The 22,728-nt window shown below is 33.7% G+C and overlaps 1 pseudogene; it reads left to right on the top strand.

Annotated features, from left to right (window-relative positions):
• The window catches only part of LOC112940106 (gibberellin 20 oxidase 2-like), a 53,840-nt pseudogene that overhangs the window by 25,881 nt on the left and 5,231 nt on the right, over positions 1-22,728 (top strand).

The raw sequence follows: 22,728 nt of genomic DNA on the forward strand, positions 1-22,728 counted from the left end.
TAAATTCCCAAATGAGTATGATGAGGAGGTGTGAGTCCTCATTGATGTGCTTGGTGTTGTAACCAAGGGTTATGGTAACTATAAATGCTGCATGTTATAAATATTAGTTGATTTTATTATATTGCTTAATACATATTGTTCCCTATTTTGAGTTGGCCGATGATATCTACTTAGTACCCGTGGTTTGTACTGACCCCTACTTTTATGTTTTTCTTCTTGTTATTTGTGGAGTGCAGCAAACGTGCCGTCATCTTTGACTCAACAGTAACTCAAGCCAGTCTTCGTCACACCGGATCTTCAGGGTGAGCTAACGCGTCTAGCTTGGACTGGATCTTCTCCTTCATGTCTTGATGCCTTGAACCTCCGGCATGGACTAGCTTCTTATGTATTTTTAGCTTTTAGAAACTCTTAGAATTAGTAGTTTAAAGTAGATGTTCTTGTGATATGACTTCCAGGTTTTGGGAATAATAGATGTTGAATATTGATAGTTATTGAATTGGTTTTATTAATGAGTTTAAGTCTTCCGCATTATTTTCTGTTGTTATTACATTGAAATGTTAAGGTTTAGACTGGTTGGTTCGCTCACATAGGAGTGTAAGTGTGGGCCGGTTTGGGTCGTGAAAAACTTGGTATCAAAGCATTAGGTTCATTGGTCTCATCACACAAGAACAGGTCTAGTAGAGTCTTAAGGAACGGTAGGGGGACACCTTTACTTTTCCTTGAGAGGCTATAAGACTTTAGGAAAATTTCACTCTTTCATTCTTTCTTTCGTGCTACTACTTGAGTCCAATTGGTATCTAGGCGATACGAATTGGTATCTGACCATCTTCACTCTCTTTCGCAGATGGTTAGAACTAGAGCAACGACAACGCCAACACCAACACCAGCACCGGCGAGACAGGGTGCGTCTGAGCCAGCCACTGGGGCTGTAGCTCGAGGAAGAGCAGCGGCAAGATGTCGTGGGAGGACGTCCTCTAGAGGAAGAGGACGAGCACCTAGCCCATCTGATACTAGGGCAGTGACTCCCCCACCGATTGAGGAAGTGATAAGAGAGGGGGAGGATGGGGTGAATGAACAAGTGCAAAATGAGGAAATGCCACCCCAACCTACCCCAGAGATGATCAATCAGGTTCTGGCTTATCTTAGCGGGTTATCTGATCAGGGCCAGACACCCCCAGTGTTTTCTGCACCAGCACCTCAGGCTCCGGAGGTACAACATGCGGCTACTATGGCTCCCCGCATGGATGTTCCATTAGAAATAAGCACATTTCCTCGTCTGACTACAGGGCCTGTAATGACAAATGATCAGCATGAACTTTTCAGTATGTTCTTGAAATTGAAACCTCCAGTCTTCAAGGGTGCTGAATCGGAGGATGCTTATGATTTTCTGGTCGACTTTCACAAGCTACTACACAAGATGGGTATAGTAGAACCGTTTGGTGTTGAGTTCGTGAGTTATCAGTTTCAAGGGAACGCCAAAATGTGGTGGCGATCACATGTTGAGTGTCAACCGACAGAGGCACCACCTATGACTTGGGCCTCATTCTCTAGCTTGTTTAAGGAGAAGTATATCCCTCGGACTTTGAGGGATAGGAAGAGGGATGAGTTCTTGAGCCTAGAGCAAGGTAGGATGTCGGTTAATGCTTACGAGGCTAGGTTTCGCGCACTATCCAGATATGCCACGCAACTTTGTTTCAGTCCACAAGAGAGGATTCGCCGGTTTGTGAAGGGGTTGAGATCAGAGTTGCGAATTTCGGCCTTACAGGTAGCGGCTACAGTCAAATCCTTCAAGAAGTGGTAGACTTCGTGATAGAGGTGGAAGTAGTGAAGCCAGACGACTTCACCTCGACACCGACATCAAAAAGGTTTCTAAAGGGGGGTGAGTTTAATGGTTCCCACTCTAGAGGACAGAGTTCCGGAGGTTACTCAGTTCGACCCATTTAGTCTTCACTACAGACTGTAGTTGGGGGTCCACCTCCGACCGGTCAACACTTCTCTGAGAGACCTATGCATGAACCCAGAGAGTGCTATGGATGTGGGGAGATTGGACATATTAAGAGATATTGTCCAAAACAGAGTTACAGACCTCCAAATGTTAGAGGTAGAGGTGGTCATGGCAGAGGCCGTTATTCTGGAGGACGTGGTGGTCGAGGTAATTGTGTTCACCAGAACGGCCGAGGTGATGGGCAACCTGGAGCCACTACATCACAACATGGTAGGGGCAACGGACAGACAAACGATAGGGCCCATTGTTACGCTTTCCCTGCGCGGTCTGAAGCGGAGGCATCTGATGCTGTCATCACAGGTAATCTTCTGGTTTGTGATTGCATGGCTTCTGTATTGTTTGATCCTGGATCCACGTTTTCTTATGTATCTTCCTCATTTGCTAATGGTCTAAATTTACATTGTGAATTACTTGATATGCCTATTCGTGTCTCTAATCCGTTGGGTGAGTCTGTGGTAGTTGAAAAGGTATATAGGTCTTGTTTGGTAAACTTTGTGGGGAGCAACACTTATGTAGATTTGGTTATCTTAAAAATGGATGATTTTGATGTGATTCTGGGTATGACTTGGCTTTCTCCGCAATTTGCAATCTTGGATTGTAATGCTAAAACGGTGACATTAGCCAAGCCTGGGACAGACCCGTTAGTGTGGGAGGGTGACTACACTTCCAATACGGTCCGCATCGTCTCCTTTCTTCGTGCTAAGAAAATGATTAGTAAAGGGTGTTTAGCTTTCTTGGCACATCTCAAGGATGACTCTACCCAAGTACCTTCGATTTAGTCGGTTTCAGTAGTTCGTGAGTTTCTGGATGTGTTCCCTGCAGATCTTCCTGGTATGCCACCGGATAGGGATATTGACTTTTGTATTGATCTCGAACCGGGCACACGCCCCATTTCTATACCCCCTTATAGAATGGCTCCCGCGGAGTTAAGAGAGTTAAAAGCACAACTTCAAGAGTTATTGAACAAAGGCTTTATTATACCAAGTGCATCTCCTTGGGGTGCTCCGGTTTTGTTTGTAAAGAAGAAGGATGGGAGTTTTCGAATGTGTATAGACTACAGACAACTAAACAAGGTAACCATAAAGAACAAGTATCCTCTTCCCCGCATTGATGACTTGTTCGATCAGTTACAAGGTGCTTGTGTCTTCTCTAAGATTGATTTGAGATCCGGTTATCATCAATTGAAAATACGGGCAACGGATGTGCCAAAGACTGCTTTTCGAACGAGGTATGGGCATTACGAATTTGTAGTGATGTCTTTTGGTCTAACGAATGCCCCCTGCTGCGTTCATGAGCTTGATGAACAAGATTTTTAAGCCATATTTTGACCTCTTCGTGATCGTATTTATTGATGATATATTAGTATACTCAAAGAGCAAGAAGGAACATTAAGAGCATTTGAGAATGGTATTGGAAATGTTGAGGGAGAAAAAGCTTTATGCCAAGTTCTCTAAGTGTGAGTTTTGGCTAGATGCAGTGTCCTTCTTGGGGCACGTGGTTTCTAAGGATGGAGTGATGGTGGATCCTTCTAAGATTGAGACAGTGAAGAATTGGGTGAGACCGACAAATGTGTCAGAAATAAGGAGCTTTGTTGGGTTAGCTAGCTACTACCGCCGATTTGTCAAGGGATTCTCTTCTATTGCTTCCCAATTGACGAACTTGACTAAGCAGAATGTTCCATTTGTATGGTCGGATGAGTGTGAGGAAAGCTTTCAGAAGCTCAAGACTTTGTTGACTACCGCACCTATCCTTACCTTACCAGTAGAGGGTAAGAACTTCATTGTTTATTGTGATGCATCCTATTCTGGTTTGGGTGCAGTACTAATACAAGAGAAGAGTGTGATTGCTTATGCTTCAAGGCAACTAAAGGTGCATGAACATAACTATCCGACCCACGATTTAGAATTGGCTGCGGTGGTGTTTGCATTAAAGCAATGGAGTCACTATTTGTATGGGGTTAAGTGTGAGATCTATACGGATCATCGTAGCCTACAGTATGTCTTTACTCAGAAAGATTTGAACTTAAGATAGAGGAGATGGATGGAGTTACAAAAGGACTACGATATCACTATCTTGTATCATCCGAGAAAGGCGAATGTTGTAGCGGATGCTTTAAGTAGAAAGGCGGGAAGCATGGGAAGTCTAGCTCACTTGCAAGCTTCTAGACGCCCTTTGGCTAGAGAGGTTCAGACTCTAGATAATGACTTGATGAGATTAGAAGTAAATGAGAAGGGAGGATTGTTGGCTTCTGTGGAGTCAAGATCTTCTTTTCTTGACAAAATTAAGGGAAAACAGTTTGATGATGAGAAACTAAGAAGAATCCAAGATAAGGTATTGCGAGGAGAGGCTAAGGAAGCACAAATCGATGAGGAAGGTGTTTTGAGAATCAAGGGAATGGTATGTGTACCCCGCGTCGATGATTTGATCAACACTATTCTGACAGAGGCCCATAGTTCCAGGTATTCTATACATCCGGGTGCAACCAAGATGTATCGTGACCTAAAACAACACTTTTGGTGGAGTAGAATGAAGCGTGACATTGTGGATTTTATTGCCAAATGTCCAAACTGTCATAAAGTAAAGTATGAACACCAAAGGCCCGGAGGAACACTTCAGAGAATGCCCATTCCGGAATGGAAGGGGGAAAGGATTGCAATGGATTTTGTGGTTGGTCTTCCAAAGACAATGGGTAAGTATGACTCTATTTGGGTGATTGTTGATAGGTTAACTAAGTCTGCTCATTTCATTCCGGTCACGGTGACTTACAATGCAGAGAAGTTAGCCAAAATCTATGTCTTAGAAATTGTTCGGTTGCATGGGGTTCCACTCTCCATCATATCAGATAGAGGTACTCAGTTTACTTCTATGTTTTGGAAAACATTGCATGCGGAATTGGGTACTAGGTTTGACCTTAGTACTGCGTTCCATCCTCAGACCGATGGTCAGTCTTAAAGGACGATTCAAGTGTTGGAGGATATGCTTCGTGCGTGTGTGATAGAGTTTGGTGGTCATTGGGATAGCTTCCTACCCTTAGCGGAGTTTTCATACAATAATAGCTATCACTCAAGTATCGATATGGCTCCATTCGAAGCATTGTATGGTAGGAGATGTAGGTCTCCCATTGGTTGGTTTGATGCATTTGAGGTTAGGCCTTGGGGTACTGACCTTTTGAGGGATTCGATGGAAAAAGTGAAGTCTATTCAAGAAAAGCTTCTAGCAGCGTAAAGTAGACAAAAAGAATATGCAGATCGAAAGGTTAGAGACTTAGAGTTCATGGAAGGTGAACAAGTCTTGTTGAAAGTTTCGCCCATGAAAGGGGTGATGCGGTTTGGAAAAAGGGGTAAACTAAGTCCAAGGTACATTGGACCATTTGAAGTACTCAAGCGAGTAGGGGAGGTGGCTTATGGGTTAGCCTTGCCCCCAGGGCTGTCCGGAGTACATCCGGTATTCCATGTGTCGATGTTGAAAAGATACCACGGGGATGGAAACTACATTATCCGTTGGGATTCAGTTTTGCTTGATGAGAACTTGTCTTGTGAGGAGGAGCATGCTGCTATTTTAGATAGAGAAGTTCGCAAGTTGAGGTCAAGAGAGATTGCATCCATCAAGGTGCAATGGAAGAATCGACCGGTTGAAGAAGCCAGTTCGGAGAAGGAGGCGGATATGCGAGAAAAATACCCACATCTGTTTACAGATTCAGGTACTCCTTTTCTCCCTTGTTTTCCTTCTTTTGATCGTTCGGGGACGAACGATGGGTAAATTGGTATCTAATGTAACGACCCGTTTAGTCGTTTTGAGCAACAGACTTCAATTCTGGAAAAACTGGCAGAAGCGACGGACCCCACGATGGAACGTCATGGGCACGATAGACCGTCGCAGGGTCTTGTTTCAAAACACTTAGAAAATCTGAAATCGGGTACTGAAAATCGACTCTATGAACTTCGTGACGGAATGGCAGGACGGACCGTCAAAGGCGTGACGGACCGTCACGGAGACTTTAGTGAAAATCTATTCTCTGAACTTTGCGACGACCTGCAGGACGGACCGTCGCAGGCACGACGGCCCGTCACAGGTTGCGCAAATCCCAGGAAGAATATAATTTCCTTACACGTTTTAAGGGACGTTTTGGGACTATTCTTTCCTTAATTATAGATTTCGTGGGTTTATATTAATAACTCAAATTCTTGGGGGTTAAAAGAGGTAACCCTAAGTTAATTAGTGGGGTATTATTGCCATCTTTTATTCTTAATTATATACTAATTAGGGTAAAATAAAGAGGGTTTGAATAAGAAAAATAAGAAAGAACAAAAAGAGACAGAAAAAGAAAGAGAACGAGTAGAAAGAGAGAGAAACGAAGAGGATAGCAAGGATTCTGAGAAGATAGCTTGTTGATTTCAATTCTTCGGTGGAGGCAGGTTATGATTTTCATGCTATTCGTAGTAAACTCTTAATAGCGAATGATATGTGTTAGTAGTATTGTGAACCTTCTATATGCTTAATTGTATGCTTGCATGAATGATGTGATTATGTAATTATGAATAAATAGGCATGATGAAGCTATTGAATCCCAAATCTTGAAAAGAAAACCCTAATCTACTTTGTTAATGATGATGCCTTGGTATAAAAGAAGGCTTGATGAACGAAAGTAGTGAGATTAGGGGATCGGGTGCCACGTTCCGGTACCATGATAGTATATGAGGATCGGAGTGTCACGTTCCGACACCAGGATAGAATATGGATCGGGTGCCACGTTCCGGTACCAGGATAGTATATGAGGATCGGAGTGTCACGTTCCGACACCAGGATAGAATATGAATCGGGTGCAACGTTCCGGTACCAGGATAGAATATGGATCGGGTGTCACGTTCCGGCACCAGGATAGAATATGGATCGGGTGCCACGTTCCGGTACCAGGATAGTATATGAGGATCGGAGTGTCACGTTCCGATACCATGATAGTATATTAAGGAGCGGAGGGTCACGTACCGACACGAGGGGAATAAAGATAATGAATCTTGAAATATGATAATATATCCAATCTAATGAACTAAATTCCCAAATAAGTATGATGAGGAGGTGTGAGTCCTCATTGATGTGCTTGGTGTTGTAACCAAGGGTTATGGTAACTATAAATGCTGCATGTTAAGGATATTAGTTGATTTTATGATATTGCTTAATACATACTGTTCCCTATTTTGAGTTTGCCGATGATATCTACTCAATACCCGTGGTTTGTACTGACCCCTACTTTTATGTTTTTCTTCATGTTATTTGTGGAGTGCAGCAAACGTGCCGTCATCTTCGACTCAACAGTAACTCAAGCCAGTCTTCGTCACACCGGATCTTCAGGGTGAGCTAACGCGTCTAGCTTGGACTGGATCTTCTCCTTCATGTCTTGATGCCTTAAACCTCCGGCATGGACTAGCTTCTTATGTATTTTTAGCTTTTAGAAACTCTTACAATTAGTAGTTTAAAGTATATGTTCTTGTGATGATGACTTCCAGGTTTTGGGAATAATAGATGTTGAATATTGATAGTTATTGAATTGGTTTTATTAATGAGTTTAAGTCTTCCGCATTATTTTCTGTTGTTATTACATTGAAATTTTAAGGTTTAGATTGGTTGGTTCGCTCACATAGTAGGGTAAGTGTGGGTGCCAGTCGCAACCCGGTTTGGTTCGTGACATATTAACAATACAATAAGCAAAAGTAAACCTTTCAATGATTTATGATTTTTATTTGAGCTAAGTATAAATAGTCAATAATGAAAAAAAATATTATAATTACAATTTGAGAAATATCATTACAAAAATATGATGTAAAATAACATTTTAAAAAAATCTAAGAACGCCCCTTCATACGTTTTTCACTGAGGACATACATTTTATGCTTGGGGCTTACGATTCAAATTTTAGGACATATATTTTATGAATCTATGTCTTTAATTTACGCCTCGAAGCGTTTTTGATGCGTCTGTCCCGAAATTCGCCCCAAAAATATTCTTGAAAACAAAGATACGATTTTCTATTCTAAACATATGAAATTTTGAAATTGAAAGAACTGTAATCACCAATTTATCAAATCACTAATGATAGAAAAAAAGTTTGCAGTGAAGAAATTACCAATGTGTTCCACATGATCACAATGTTGCTGCAAAAGAAATACTCCTTCAAATGAATATAGTTAGCACGCAGGTGAAACACATGTTTATGGTGTGCGGCCTGCTAAGTGCTAACTCTCACTTGTAGAAGAAAGAGAATAATAATTTTATCTTTACTTCTAATCTACCTACTAGGTCCATGATACTAAACCTTACTTATTGAATCCCGGAATTAAGGTTGTCAAATGGATGGGTTAGATTGAAGTTAGAGATATTAAAATGGGTTGAGATAAAAATCGGATTGGGTCTTGATCTTCACATGTTTAGTTTGGCCTAAGTGAGTTGGGTTCAAATGGGCTAAAAATTGGCTAGGTCTTGACACGCTCCATTTGACACAATTAATCTCAATAATTTTAAAATGATGATACTTAACTTTTATAATTAAAATTCGAATTTCCTCTCAAGATTTTTCTAAAAGAATGTATAAATGGATAGACAAATCCTAAAAATGTTAAATAGATAACAATTCATACCTTTAATATAAGAATATATCTTAGTAAAAAATTTAAACGGGTTGAAAATAGAGATTGAATTGGACACAATTGTGGATTCTCTTAAGATGGATTAGGCTTGAATGAGTTGAGATTCAACCTAATACAATTTATCATGATTCTAGGGGGGGCATCACATGGAGTCTACAAAGTTCTCGAGCACCCATTAACGTCGTTACAGAATATATATATATATATACATATATATGTGTGTGTGTGTGTTTATGTCTCGTGCGTGTATGTAGAAAATAAAATGCATTTATATAAAAGTAAACATAGAACACCTAATGAATTAATGATTTGATTGGCCCAACAGCTCTTTGGTGGATGCCCAACTCTTAAAATTATAGACAAATTGAACGAATACTATATATTTGGATTTATTTTTAACACTCTTACCTATAATTATCACAATATTCAAATTATCATAATTGCATTGTTACTATGTTCACATTTATTAATAATCACGCCAAATTATGTAAATGGTTTCACGAAGGGAGAAATAATAGCAATTGACTTTACAAAATTTTAAAATAATAAAAAAGATTACCAAAATAAATTATAGAGTATGAACTTCATTGAATATTAATGAAGCTGAAAAGGGAGTAACAACTTTGCTGGCACGCTGAGATACGCAACTTAATGTTGAGCTGTTTTGTTTGAAACATAATTCTCAATAAACAATCCTCCTTTCTTTTAATTTTATTTGTTTTTTAACATAACACATATCAAGAAAAAAATGTTTTTTGAATGTCTTAACGTTGTTTTAATTATTCATTCTCAAATTATTTTCTATAATATAAAATTATATATTATATATCAATTAATATAAATATTGTGATAATATACATATATATTATTCTCTCTGCATTTCAAATTAATTGAATTGTTAAATTGTTTCACACACTTTAAGAAAAACAGGTTAAGACGTAAATTAAACATAGCTTCTCATCTGTCATTTTTATCCTTATTAATTATTGTCAAATTTATGATTAACATAACAAAATATTTATTATAATAATTAATTTTCAATACTAACTCATAAATGATAAAATTGAAAAAATTGTGATGAAAATGGAATAGTTAAATTAATTTAAAATATACAAAATGTCTCAATATTCAGTTAACTTGAAGTCGAAAGAGTTATATTTTTCTTAAGAGGCCTGTGAAATTCAAATTGAACAAGTAAAAATAAATCGAAAAAGTAAAACATACTTTGCACATATTAGGATGACATTTGACTATATTTGTCGAAAATATTACCTTTATCGGATATACTAGATATACGAGGCCGTGCTAACACGGGTCAAACATATTTTTTCTCTCTTAATTATGCGGAACAAATAAAATTTGGAGAATTATTTCAATTTTTAAATATTTCAATTTGCTAACTATTGTGATTCATATTATAAATAATGTGTTGCTCTCAAATAATATATGTCACTTTCTTTATCATAATTTATACAACATCGATATAATTTTTAAAGTCAACCAAATGTTCCATGACTTTTAAAAATCTTAAGTTTTTAATTTTTATGATATATAATATCGTTTATGTATCTTTTAAATAATATATGTTACTCTCTTTTTTCTCAATTTATGTGACACTAAGAGAATTTCAAAATTCAATCGATCTTTTTAATTTAAATTGCTAATTATTACTTGCATTATCTTTTCAAACAATGAATATTAATCTCTTTGTCTCAGTGACACATAATAAAATTTCAAGAGTCAATCAATTTTTTTATATAGTATTTTAATCAAGTTGTTGATAATTGGGATTATAAAACTTTTTACGTCATTTTGAAATAGTACATATTATTATTTTTGCCTTAATTTAAGTAACACTGATAAAATTCTTAAAATTAAATACCTTTTTTATAATCTTTTAATTTGTGTAATTTATAAATTTTTATGTAATTTTTGAATATATATAAACAAGAACCTTAAAAGAAAGTAAACAAATTAAAACAAAGAAATCACAAAAAAAAGTCAAATGTTCCATAATACTTAATTTACGATTTTTTCTTACAAATCGACAAAGAAAGCATTAAAAGAACAAAGAATGAAGTCCACGTGGTGCTTTCATCCGCTACATATGTGAAATTATAAACGAGAAAATTTGACCGTTAATAAAGGAGAATATGGTTAAGTAAATCGAAGAGGATTCTCTCTAGTACACTAATCTCTCCAGTTGATTGTCTACAGTTGATTCAGTACATATTTAATTTAATGATATCCGTCCAATGATTCATAATTATTTTAAATAAAACAATTTTTAAAATCATGACTATTTATTGAATTCAATGTTTTATGCCTTACGGCAGAATTCAATTAAGGACTTTAGGATTGTGTGGACAACGAATTGTACTCCATTCATCAAAGTTTAAATGTTTTTGTGGTTAACATAGGTGAAACAATTATGGTAAGAGTACATACAAATAATATAAACATAATCAATTAAACAAATAATACATTGTCTTGGTGAAAAACCTTATAAGATCTTTACACATGACGTGCAATTGTATACATCATGAGTTCTTAGACTTACATATGGAGTATAACATATTTGGTGTTTGTCTTTTTGCAGACCCTATCGTATCGTAGATAGAAAAGTTTCTTGCGTAAAATAGTGATTAACAACAAGAGTCCTAGAAAACCACTTCCTTTCTTTGTTTGTCCATACAAAGATAATGTAGTTAGTCCACCAACTGAATTGGTGTAAAACAAAAACCCAAGACTATATTCTAACTTCATATGGCCTTCTCTCCTTTAGTTTACTCAACAACATCACAGAGCTCATAAACACTCTTCAAGATTTCTTGATGTGTATTCAAGGCAATAATGTAAAAGCTTAAGAGTTATACATATAAGGTTCAAGATTGAAGACCTTGGAATATTTTTTTATGTATGTTGAATCTTTGATTAAGAACTATAAATATTCTTTTTGCATTAATTCAATTAACTTCGATACCTACTATTTAGGAGGTGATATCTACTTCAATTTGTTTTTTTGTATGCAAATACATATATTTTGTTAGTAAATAATATAAAGTTATGTAGTGCGTTACATAATTTATCCTTCATCTTTTCTTCCATTGTTTTTTTTCTTGCATTTCTTTTCTTACAAAAACATATAAGGTGGGATTTAGAACTGATTTTTTGAATGGACCTTTGAGTGAAGAGATGGATTTAAGAAAAAATAATTCCATGGATAACTCGTGTTGTTTTTAATAATTAAAATTACCGATTATAAGTTGTGTGAATATTAAAATACTTTGAGGCCCTTTATCTTTAGGAAGGAAGCAGTGAAATAGGATAATCAAATGAATTTGTTACAAACTAATCTCACCAAAGCACAAATCAAAAACCTTAAGAAAAAGAAAATCATGAAGTCCACGATCAAAAAGGGGATTTGTTTTGTTGTTGTGTCAACAACTATTTTAAAGAGAATTATATGTCTTACACCACCAAAAATTTTTTGGAATCACCATAAGAAAAAATATATTCGAAGTGAAGAAATTGAAGTTTCAAAGAATTAAAGACTACAAGAAAATAAAAGAATGCTTGGATAGATTGTTTGGTAATGATAGCAAGGTAAAATTTTAGACACTAGATTATAAAAAGTAAGAGATAAATATACGCACAAGCAGCCAAAGGTTGATTATTTAATATTTTGACTTTAGCAAAAAATCAAGTAATTCATTCTGTGGAAATGATATTAAAGTCTCCCCTAATTAAGAAGTAATGGAGTGAATGTCAGAAACCTAAGAAACAACCTCCCCCAAATATTATAGAAAAGACATGTGATAACAACCTTATCAAATAAAAGAAGGCAAAGTTTTCGAATTCTATGGGAAAAGACTTTAGTAGAAGTAGAAAAAGTGAATGGACTAATGGAAAGGGTAGAGGTAAGAAAATAGAGCGAGTCAGACAAGATATAGATTACACTGTGTCTCAGCATAATTAAGATACTGAAGATTTTTTATCATCCTTTCTCCTTCTATATATGTTAGCTATTCTTTTCTATTGAGACGTCTTGTTGTGTTCCACTAACAGGACTGGTACTCGTTCAAAATCGACACCTTTGTACTCGTGACTTCTAGGTTATGGTAGTGTCTCCATTATATATAGTTCGAAGCAACGAACTTTGTCGTTAACCTTTGTCAGATTGTTTGTAGGTAACAAATTTTATATTAATTTGTGACTAAATAGGATCGGAAATGAGTTTTGTTGTTTAGCTATAAAATTTATCAATCACTAATTCCCATTTTTAGTAAGTTCTTATTTGAACAAGATGCTTTAGAAGATATTGCAGTGGAAAGGTTGTCAAATAGACACATTCCTTATTGTAGAATCTTGATGAGCATTGGCACTATTTTGAGACACCACGTAATCTAGATCTTGTCTAACTCGTTCTTCCTTTTCCCATTAGTCCTTTTGTTAGCTTTACTTCAGCTGAAGTCTTCGGCAACATATACAGTCATTCCAAAAAATTAAAAAATACATTTTTATGAAACATACCAAAAAGAAAAGTTCGAGAAAAAATTTAAAAAAGATGAGAACTAAGATAGTTAGTTGTCCTTAAAAGTTTTATAAAATATCCACCCAATATCCTTTGGAAATACTCCTTAACTATGTGATATGAACTTTCTTTAGCAAGAATGTCGTAGAGAGTGTCTCTTTCCGAGGATGTTTTGAAGAAAGCTCTGAGTGAAGCTTCTGGCATAATCAAAATGGTCACCAATTTTTTTTTTAGCTTTTTCTTTTCAAAGAAAAGCATGTCAAAGAATATGTCCATATAAAGATGGAAATTAAAGATGAGATTAGCATCAAGTTTGTGGTTCACTACAAGAAAGAAACAATGACTGATGCACACTTTACCAACAAGACTAGATTCTTGTTGGGCGGTGGAAGTGTCAACAGAAAAGAAACCCCTTAAGTAAATAAGGGGAACATTAAATTCTTGTGCTACAAAACTAGGCTTAACGTCGTCTAGCCATATACAATTTATAGGAATGTTGGACTCATTTTCATATGGGAATCATCAAATATAAATGGGTTTGCCTCACCAAGTATATGTAATGACTTGTCCCGTCTTTATGGAAAAACGAATGGGAATGGAATTTGTGCCAGAAAGCTTTTGAGTAGTGACTTGGAAATTTCTAGCCTATGCTTGACTTGGATGAAAGACTGGTGAGGTATAGGAAACTTTGTTAATAGACTAGGGGTTTGAATATGAATTTGATAAAATGACTGGATTCAAGACTTTAAGGAGCATGTACGACTTTACGAAATCAAATCTCGGCAAGTAAAATTTCCAAAGTTGATCTTATCATGGAAAGGTAGTGTTTGAACATCTTGTTTTAAGGTGTGTCATGAAATAGGAGCTCGGAACTCAAAGTCCAATCGTCTTCCTCCGTGCAAGATGCCAGAGCGAAGTAACTTCCCACAAAACGTTGGCCGCTATGGCGGGTTAGCCTTAGTTAACTCTTGTAAACACCACAAAATACTTATTGACTGGAAAATTACGTTCTTGAGATCTAAGAGGTGAACCAGAGTAGTTCTTGACTATTTTCCACAATTTCTAGTGCTATAGGTAAGATAATCTCTCCCCTAATCTATAATTTGATTGTTAGAACTTGGAATCTTGAGTAATTATCATTGGTTAAGAGTTTTTGTTTAACACCCACGAAACTAGTAGGCTAAACTAGAGTTTGAAGTGAGAGTTAAGTAGTCACTCCCCGTACATTAAATGAAGGGTTTCGGTTAGAACGTCAAGGTACGATCCCCCGAGGATCAACCTAGCGTCCTTAAGGAGGACCCTACATTTTTCCTCATATTCAATGATGCACGAAAGGAACAACCCACACCCTTGGGTGAGGTGTCGTGGTTCAGGATCCGAAAAACAATGTTACAGACCACCACCCATGCTTGACCAGCATTCCTTGTGGGTCCACTCAAGGTACATGGGTGTGTTCTCATGGTTGAGACATAATGTTGGTTTCAAACATTTAAGAAGGGCTTTTGTGGAATTTTCATAAATAAATTAGTTATTATTTGACATGTTTTACCCTAGTTTAGACCAACTATATAAATGCTTTACTCTTAATTAAGTCATCTTAAGTCATTATTTTTAAACCCCTAAAAGAAACCCAATTCAAGATGATGATGAAGAAAAAGAAGAAGAAGAACGAGAAGGAGAAGGAGAACGAGAAGAAGAAGGAGAAGGGGAAGGACAAGGAGAAGGAGAAAGAGAAAGAGAAGGAGAAGGAGAAGGAGAAGGAAAACAAAGAGGAGGAGGAGGAGGAGGAGGAGGAGAAGGAGAAGAGAAGAAGAAGGCGAAGGTAAAGGAGGAGGAGTAGGATAGGAGGAGGAGGAAAGAAGGAGAAGGTCAAGCTAGGGCAAGAAGCCGATCAATGAAATAGAAAAAGAAGAAGGAGGAGGATGAGGAGTAGAAGTAGTAGTAGTATGAGGGGGTTAAGGAGGAAAGAGGAGAAGGAGGAGAAGAAGAATGAGAACCTTTTTATGATGTTTCTTCAAAATCTATGGTCAAATATAGCTTTGAAAATATTTCTTTTTTAAAATATAATTCAAACAACATATGACATTCTATCCAAATTGTGAGCATACTAAAGCTTGAAGGGTAATAAGGATCAAGTGGGAAAAATTGGTCTATTGTTTAAGGGAAAGACGATGAAGAAGGGAAATTGTTTACCCAAAGAACAAGTCTTCAGTCACAAGAACTCAAGACTTCGTTCCATCAAACTAGAGTGCCATTATTGGGGGGCAATTGAAGAGCCTTCTAAAACTGAGAGGAAATAAAGCCTCTGCAATAGTTCCATCATTTTTGGTATTTTATATTAATATTTAACAGAAAGTTGTTCATATATTCAAGATGCTCTCCACCTATTTTCTATACTCAAACAGTCGTGGGATATAGAAATATTTTAGGAAAGGTTGGAGTGGATACTACTACGAAATCCATCAGCATACAGACACTTCTAAGATGAGGATTTTACACCTGAAGCGGTATGGTTATGGAAGCTATGGAAGTACCAAAATGCTTAAACCTTTGCATTTTTCTCTCGATCTAGTGATAAAGCCCTGGACTAGGAAAATGTATAGGTTTTGAAATTTGGTACTTCCATAGCTTCCATAACCAAACCTATACATGTGTAAAATTATCATCGTAAAGTGTCTGTATGCTGATGGATTTCCTAGCAGTAGACCCTCAAACCATTCCTACGGTACTTCTATATCCCTTTGTGTCTCAGGGGTAAAAACCAGGCTGAGAGCATATCTAATGTTATGAAAAACTTCGTGTGAATTATCAAGATCGAATACAAAAAATTATTTAACGATTAGAGAGACTTTACTCCCTCTAACTTTTACAAGGCTCTTTAATGGCCCCCCAAAAAAGGCATTTAAATTTGAAGGAACGAAGTCCTGAGTTCTTTTGACTACATACCTGTTCATTGGGGCAAAATTCTCCCATGCTTCATCATCTTCAGATGAAACAATAGACAAATTTTTTTCACTTGAACCTGATTGTCCTTCAAGCTTTAGCATGCTTAAAATTTTGATAGAAGATTATATGTTGTTTGAACCAGATTCTAAAAATGGGAATATTTTCAAAGATATATTTTACCATATATAAAATATTTCATAAAATGTTCTCAAATATCCTAAGAATTTGTTGAGAAGGGCATAATAGTGCTTGATTTCATGGCCAACGAGTTTTATCTATTTTGAAGAAAATTTTAGAAAAGGAAATGTTTTCAAAGATATGTTTTACTAAAGATTTCAAATCAGAGTTTGAAATATCTCTTTAAAAATATTTGAAATGTTAAAAAATGGTCTAAATGCTAAGAATGGCTGAATAATGTTTAAAATTGGGGTATATTTTTTTTAAAATAAAATGTACATAGACATATCCGCACATAATATAGCATAATCATAGGTAGAGATATTTCAAAGCTTTTTGAGGAAAAATTTTCCATCTCTGATTTGAAATCTATGGTACAAAATATCTTTAAAAGTATTTCATTTTTTAAAAGTTTCTTTAAAACATTTAAAACTATAATTTTTAAAATTAGGATATAACTTTGTTCTAGAATGTAGATAGACATACCTATACGTAGTAGATAATATATGGCCCGTGATACGTACCCAATAAAATTTTTACATATTGTTGAAAAACTACATAAATCTACAACTTAGTGATTATAATACTCTTTCTTATGCATCCCTATTTCCTCTCAAATATATCTATTTTTTCTCAAATGCATACAAAATCCCTCTCAAATAAATCCCTCACCCAAAGTAATATGTCATTTGTAATATATTGCAATCAAGGAACGTATTCAAGAGTAATGAAAAATTTGAGATTTTTGTAATAGAAGAAACTTCTTGGATATGATGTATTTAGCCACAAAAGACATGAGATTTTTTTACTTTATACTATTTTTTATTTAGTAATATATCAATCTATAATCATTTTCAAAAGGTCATACGACATAAATATGTCCTTTACAACCTAAATTATAAAGTAGAAACTCTAAAAAGTTCGATGCATCAAGGAAATAGAGAAATGCATTAGACTATAAGTTAAAACATTTCGTAGATGAGAAATATATTAAATGTTGATATGTTTGAAAAAGCTCATCGCTCTTTATATGTATTCATAAGTGGTATTTTTTTCCACAATGTTATTGTCTTTGATTTGTAATATTTACACCATAAACTTTGAATATGATAAAATACTAATGATTGATCAATCAATTCGTAAAGATCGATTCAAAGTCTTTCACATATCTATTGCTTCAACTTATGTATACGATTGTGTTTGTAATAGACTTTGTCGATGAATTTTGTGATATATTTTATTATTGTCTTCGCTAAATAGAAATACTTAAAGAATAATTCCTAACTTCATTACAATAAAGACAATCAAGAAACCAACTTTATATCTAGATACATAACAATTGTCGTAGTGTTATATTCTAAATATTGAAAGTATTTATTAAAAAAGTAATTTTTAACTCCATAAGAATAAAAACAATCATGAAAGAAACTTTCTTTTTATATTCAATATTAATTACTGTAATGTTATATTTTAAATTACATTAATTAAATTTTTTATACTACCCTCTTAATATCATACCGTAAAGAAAACTGTAAATCTTACTCCCACAAAATAACCAATATACTTTTTTCAGGTTGTTTTTTTCTAATTTTATTTATTTGTAAGTTTTTTTTGCTTCCTCTATATTTATTAACGAAGTCATTTTCTATTGAAATTTTCTTTTGTTGTTCTTCTTTATTTTAAGTACTCATTTTTCTGTAGTTTGAATTTTAACATTCATTAGAATTTGAATGTAAACGTTTTCCTTGTCAAATTTTCTCTGTTAAATATTTTACTATATTTGATATTAAGAAAATATAGAAATGAAAACTTTCTATTTTTAATCTTTCGATGAGTACACTATATATTATTGATTTCTTGATAGTAAAAAATAGTTCATTCTTTTAGTCACGAAATTTGATATTTTCTTTAAATTAATTAGAAAATACTGATTCTTTATATAAAAGACTATTTTAATAATCTAGATACGAACGTAGTGATTACATTAGGTAACATAATATTAAAAATATGTTTACGCAATAACCTTTTAATGTATTTCTAGGAACAAAATATTTAACTATTCAAACACATTTTATTTTAATTAGTTGAAAGTCTTCTTCATAAAATATGTCAAAACAAGGTTAATATTTATCATTGTTTGTGAGAAATTAATGAGTAGAAACTCTTCATTTTAATAAAATTACAATAATATCCTTGTGGGCCCATAACAAATGTTAAGACATGTATGGGTTGTTTTAGATTTTCATTTAGACTATTAACTACACAATTATTACTTTGCCTTTTAATGATGTTAAAATTACTAAAATGCAGTTGGTTGCCAAACTTTATTTCTATATACACTAATAATTATTGTAACGTTATTTTTAAATTACATTAATTAATTTTTTTGATACTACACTCTTAATATCATGCCGTAAAGAAAACTCTAACCCCACAAAATAACAAATATTTTTTTTCTAGTTGTTTTTATTGAATTTATTTATTTATTAGTTTTTTTCGTCCTCTATATCTCTCAACAAACTTTTTTTCTATTGACACTTTCTTTTGTTGTTCTTTATTTTATTACTGCTCATTTTTCTGTAGTTTGAATTTTAATATTCATTAGAATGTAGGCCCAACATATGTTATTTTTTTTCTTTCAATTTATGTGACACAAATGAAATTTGAAAAATCGAACTAATATTTTTATATGTGTTTTAAAAAAAACATTTTTTTAATTGTTAATTTATATACCTTTTATGTCATTTTCGAATAATATATGTTATTCTATTTGTTTAATTTTATGTGATACAAGTGATTTTAGGAAAATCAATGAAATTTCTTATATGGTTCTTACATATATTTTTGGTTGTCATTGTACAGTGGTTCATTCCACTTTTTAGATCGTACATTATTTTCAAAAAATCTATGCAACTTTTTTTTGTTTCGATAAAAATAAGGGAGTCAACCAAATCACATTATTTTTTAACTGTGTTTTTCTAAAAATATTTTAAATTGTTACATTTTGTTTTTAAGCTTCTTTTATATGTAATTATTAAATATACAAAAAAAACTTAAAATTAAACTGAAGAACTAAAAATTTCAAATCACTATATTTCATTTTTAATATATGACTCCCTCCTTTTCAATTTATATCAACTTATTTTTTAAATTTCATTTGAAAAGAAAATAACTTCTGAATTTTAAATTTTTTATAAAGCATTTTTAAGATCACAAAAATTTTAAAATAAGTCAATACACAAAATATAAATATACATATAATTTTTAGTTTTAATTTTGATTGATTTCACCTAATATTATACTTGATATATAATTATAAAGAGCTAAGCCTAATCATTGTTTATTTACTTTTATATAATAAATAGATATCTCAATAACTCATAAAAAATAAAGAAATAAAAAAAGAGGTAATAATGGTAATAAAAATAATTAAAGAAGTTCCTAGAACTATTTAATTATCTTATTATCATTTTTGGTAGATTTTTGTTTGCATGAAGTTATATTTTTACCTTTGATTTCACTTCATATATAGAAAGATATTTCTAGATTATTTATTCTTGAAAGATTTTTATTAGAATGAAATTACATTTTTTTGGTCGTCTTTAATACAAATATATAATCCTATTCATTTTTATTTGCAAAGTTACTTTTTAACATATTTTTCTTTAATTTCAATCTAATATATATCTTTAATTTTATCACACATATTTATTTTCAAATATATTAAAAGAACAAAAATAAAGATGAAAATAATTAATTCATGATAAATTTTGATATAAAAAGTAAACATTTTATACAAGTATAATGAGTTGAAAAATATTAAGAATTAAAGTACAGTAATAGTAAAATAGAGTAATAATAAAATAGATATCACAATAACTCACAAAAGAAAAGAAAGTGAAGTAACAACAAAATAAGTTTATAGTAATAATAATAACTCAAGATGTTTGTAGAACTAATTAATTTTTTTGTTATTACTCTTGGTAGATTTTTGTTAGTGTGAAATTATATTTTTGTCCTTGATCATTATTCACGTCATATATAAAAAGATGTCTCTAGAATAATTTATTATTTTTCTTGATAGATTTTTGTTAGTGTGAAATTACATAATTTCCCTTGGTCATCCTCAACTTGCCTCTTCAATATAATAGAAAAATATAACATAATCATAGGTAAATATATTTAAAAATAATTTCCAATCGATTTTCCTTAGATAGATTTCCTTATATAGCTACAAATAGTTGGGTTTAACAAGTGTGAATGGGAAAAGAAAAGAGAGAATATGAAAAGTAATAGAACTATTTTGGAGGGAAAATGAAAACTCATGTGCAAAGTGCAAATGAAAAGTCATTTCTCCCATATCGGCAAAAGAAAGGGAAATTGTTGTCCTTATATAAGGAAACACTTCCATTACTTCTTAAAGAGCTAAGAAGAAGATATCCCCCCGCATCGTCGTCGTTGTTCGCTCGGCTTCGGCTTCGGCTTTGGCTTTGACTTTGACAAATAATGTGATTGATTGATAAAGTCGTTACCTTCCGAAAAGCCGTTATTTTCATAACAGACACATATTTTTGAAAAGATGTTATTTTTTCCAAAAGACACAACTTTCTGGATAAAACGGGTCTGAACAGATTTCTCTGAACAGACACATTTCTTGATCAAAATGGCTATAAAAGGAAGTCAATTTTCATTTTTTGAAGCAATGAATTTTTTGCCTGCTCCGCATAATTGTTTTCTCACAGACAAATCAAAGTGTCGATCTACTGAGTCTGTGTGACTTGTTGCTGTTCTGAAATTCGCTGAAGTTAAAGAAATTTGAGGTGCCGCTATTTATCTAACAGGATTAGTCTGTTTTATCTTTGGAGAAATTAATCCATAACCTCGGGTAAAGTGAGAGGATTAAATTTCTTAAGGACACACAGTAGTTTCTGTGGACTCAGCTTACTTTTTGTATGCTATTTACTTTCTGTTTCATCTTTTATTTTTCTGTCATTTTAGGCTAACGTTATAATACAGGTTGAATAACAATCTTTAGAAATTTAATCAATTTCTGTATTTGAGGTTTCTGGAGATTAAAACCTTTATGGTTTTCTACTCTGCTTGAAATTTTAAAATTCATCCGATTACCGATTAAAAGAACACAAAAACTTTATCGTTAAATCAGAAATAGTGTGTGTAAAGATTTGTTCTTTACTTTTAGTATTTCAAATACTTAAATTATCTTCCATTTTTTTTATAGAAAAAAGAAAAATGACTAATTCAAGTCAAATAAGTGCTACAACAGTAAGTGTTGCAACAACATCGGTTGCACATAATCGTTCAAATGCTGCCTTTGCGCCGGCTGAGAAACTTGCAAAGTTTTCTGGAGTCGACTTTAAGAGATGGCAGCAGAAGATGTTCTTCTATCTCACTACGTTGAGTCTGCAGAAGTTCATTAATGAGAATGTTCTTGTTTTTCAGATGAAACTCCGTCCGATGATCGATTCTTTGTAATAGAAGCATGGACACACTAAAATTTTTTCTGTAAAAATTATATTCTGAGTGTCCTGCAAGATGATCTGTACAATGTGTACAATAATGTCAAAACATCAAAAGAACTCTGGGATGCTTTAGAAAAGAAGTATAAAACAGAAGATGCCGGAATTGAAAAAAATCACTGTGGCAAAATTTCTGGACTATAAGATGATAGACAGTAAGACCGTCGTCACCCAAGTTCAAGAACTGCAGGTCATAATCCATGATCTTATTGCTGAAGGTATAAATTTATTTAATTTCTATGTTAGAAATTTTATGTTTTTTCTTAATACTAACATAATCTCTAATGTAGGATTGATTGTGAATGATGCCTTTCAAGTGGCTGCAATTATTGAAAAGTTATCTCCATTGTGGAAGGACTTCAAAAACTACTTGAAACATAAATGCAAGGAGATGAGTGTTGAAGATCTCATAATAAGGTTGAAAATCGAAGAGGATAATAAGGCTAAAAAAAAAAGGTCACGTGGTAATTCAGCAATATCTGGAGTAAATTTTGTTGAAGAAGATCCCACAAACTTAAAGAAAAGAAAGAAAACATCTGGTTCAAAAAGCAATCATCCTAAGAAGAAATTCAATGGAAACTGCTTCAACTGTGGTAAACATGGTCATACGGGTACTGAATGCCGGGGTCCTAAGAAGGACAAAAAAAAGAAGGATCAAGCAAACTTGGTTTAATCCAAAGGAGAAATGGACGATCTCTGTGCAATGCTTTAAGAATGTAACTTGGTTGGAAATCCAAGAGAATGGTGAATAGATTCTGGTGCCTCATGCCATGTTTCTGCTAACAAAAAATTATTTTCATTATATACTCCAGCACCTACATATGAGATGTTGTTTATGAAAAACTCCGCAATTGCAAAGGTGGAAGGAATTGAAAAAGTCCTATTAAA

This window comes from Solanum lycopersicum, chromosome 10, assembly GCF_036512215.1.
Source record: "Solanum lycopersicum chromosome 10, SLM_r2.1".
In the NCBI taxonomy this organism is placed as follows: Eukaryota; Viridiplantae; Streptophyta; class Magnoliopsida; order Solanales; family Solanaceae; genus Solanum; species Solanum lycopersicum.